Genomic DNA, 2,421 nt, shown 5'->3' with positions numbered 1-2,421 from the left:
TGAAAATGAATAAGATAAAGGCATTAAACAACGATTCTAATTATGTAAACCAACGTTCCTAGGATTTTGCCTCAGAAGATGTGCATTTAATCATATTGTGCACGAAATAAACTCGCCAAACTATTTTTTTTTTATGCTTCACTTTGACTCATACTATAATCTGTAACGTTATCTTGAACTAGTTTGAAGAGTCAGAACATTTATGCAAACATGATAAAGCTACTTGGGTGGAAAACTTGATTTAATTACAGCTTTGAAGTTGTAACAAAACTAAAATTAACAATACACACACCACAGATTACAAATGACTAATTTTAAAAATCTCAAACTTCATATGATGCTATTACAACCATTAGTCTACAATTTAAACTTCAAAGTTTCAAAAACAACCAAACTAATATCCGATCTTTCTTGCATATTGACATGAGTAAACAGGGAGTCATGAGGCTATTGACTCCCATGACTAAACTGATGGAACTGAGCTTCTTCAGGAATGAATCTAACCAACTGGTGGTCAAACCCATTTCTTTACCATCCTTAGTGTCATTTCAGGCGCGTATCTTCAATTCAAATAATAACATGCTGTCAAGAGATGATGTACTAGTCGACGACCATTCAGCAATTTATAATGCAACTTCAACACATGCTAACATCAAAAACTAACAGAGGAAGAGTATAGCAACTTTGAAGCCTAAACAAACATGCTGAATCCATGAAATCATATATAGGAAAGAATACCATCACTTATGCTTCGTTCAAACACCAACTGAAAGTTACAATTTAATTAGGCACATACCTAAATAGCAGTACAACAACAAACTTGAACAAATAAGATCAGGAAAGAAAGCAGAATCCAGCAGAAGCAGTGATTTCTAGCAGCAGAAAAACAGTGATTTCTAGCAGCAGAAATAACAGTGAAGAACCAAAATAGAGTCTGAACTTTCACAGCTTGAAGCTTAACCACCTCTTTTAAAACTTCAGAGTGTTTTTCCTTTAGAAATCAGTGTATAAATCAACAAGAATAAAGAAGGAATTCTGGAGTTTTTTCTCAGATGATCGGTGTATATCTGTGAGTGTATTTGAGAAGAATGATGAGTGCCTTGACGATATATGCTATGCTCAAAATAAGATGAGAGAGGGTCTGATGGGGAATATTTCAGCGTGAATTTAGGGAATGTCAGCTGATTTTTAGGAAAGAAGGGCACCTGTTGTAACTGAAAAAGGACAGTTGTTTTCTCATTTTTCCAGCCCTTTTACTCTCTATACTTAACTAAAATGACCTCAATTCCCTTGTTTTTTACTGCACTTTAAACCTTCTAGAAACTCCCTAAATGACTAAGCAAGATTCCCTATTTTTGCCATGCCTTTTAACCTATATCTTCTTAGGTTCTGGGCCATGAGTAAAAAGACCAGGCTATACCAGTCTGGGCCTGAGGCCCACTAATTACCTTTGTCAGCCCCAAACAAATTGAACCATATGACCATCCTTCCCCAATTAACGAAACATGACCAGAACCAACAAAACTAAGAGATTGATCCTTAAATGATATTGATCATGCTCAATCCAATACAAATTTAATAGACCTAAATGACTCAACAAATTTCATACGAACCAATCAGAAAAAAGAGGGAAAATGACCAGAATCAACTAATTTAAAAGGGAATGAGAGTGGAATTTACCTATTTATGACCTCAAACAAACCAGCGATGGGAATATGATGGGCCAGTCAAATTCCGATGACTTTGAAATGAGCTAAAATCAACGTCAATAGATTTCTCTCATCAAGAGCAATCAATTAACTTAAGTTCTAGACCACAAAGAGTTGGTATCACCCAAGAAATCAGAAGAGGGAAAGATTAGTTTTTCTGAATTTTTAGATCTGAAAGTTGACAAGTTTGGTAGGGATTTTGGGGAAACTAATGGTAGGTTAGTGATTAGGGGAGGCTAGGGATTGTGTGGTGACGATTTGGGGTCGTTTGGAGACTGTCCGCCGCCGTAGGGCGATTTTCGGCGGCGGAGACAACAAGTGGTGAGAGAGGGGTGAAAGAGATGAAATGTAATGGGGTCTCTAGGGTTAGGAAGGGATTCAGACAATTAAATCTAAAGGGGGTGTTGAGTTCTAGGCCGTTGGATCTGGTGCATGAACGGCGGGGATTTGAAGATGTCAAAACGGGGTCGTTTTGGGTTAAAGGGGAACCGGACCGTATAGGACTAGGTTAAGTGAATTGGGGCGGGTAGATTTGACTGGGCTGCTGGTCAAACTGGCCCAATTTGATGACAAGGCAAATAGCCTTTCTTTCCTTTCTTTTCTTTTTCAAGAATAACCAATTTATTTAACACTGCTAATTTCAACTAATTTACAAAATTAATCTAATGACCTATTTTATTAACAATTAACTAATTCATTTAGCTAACAAATG

General features: G+C 36.8%; 1 long non-coding RNA gene across 1 annotated transcript; it reads right to left on the bottom strand.

Moving 5' to 3' along the window:
* Positions 1-297: 297 nt before the first annotated feature.
* LOC138896735 (uncharacterized) lies at positions 298-2,051 on the bottom strand. Its single transcript, XR_011410136.1, has 2 exons — positions 1,681-2,051; positions 298-560 (listed from the first exon to the last, which is right to left on the bottom strand). It is a non-coding gene; the product is annotated as an uncharacterized lncRNA (long non-coding RNA).
* Positions 2,052-2,421: the final 370 nt, after the last annotated feature.

The sequence above is a fragment of the Nicotiana tomentosiformis genome, chromosome 8, assembly GCF_000390325.3.
Source record: "Nicotiana tomentosiformis chromosome 8, ASM39032v3, whole genome shotgun sequence".
NCBI lineage: Eukaryota > Viridiplantae > Streptophyta > Magnoliopsida > Solanales > Solanaceae > Nicotiana > Nicotiana tomentosiformis.
This window is presented reverse-complemented; position numbering and strand designations above follow the sequence as displayed.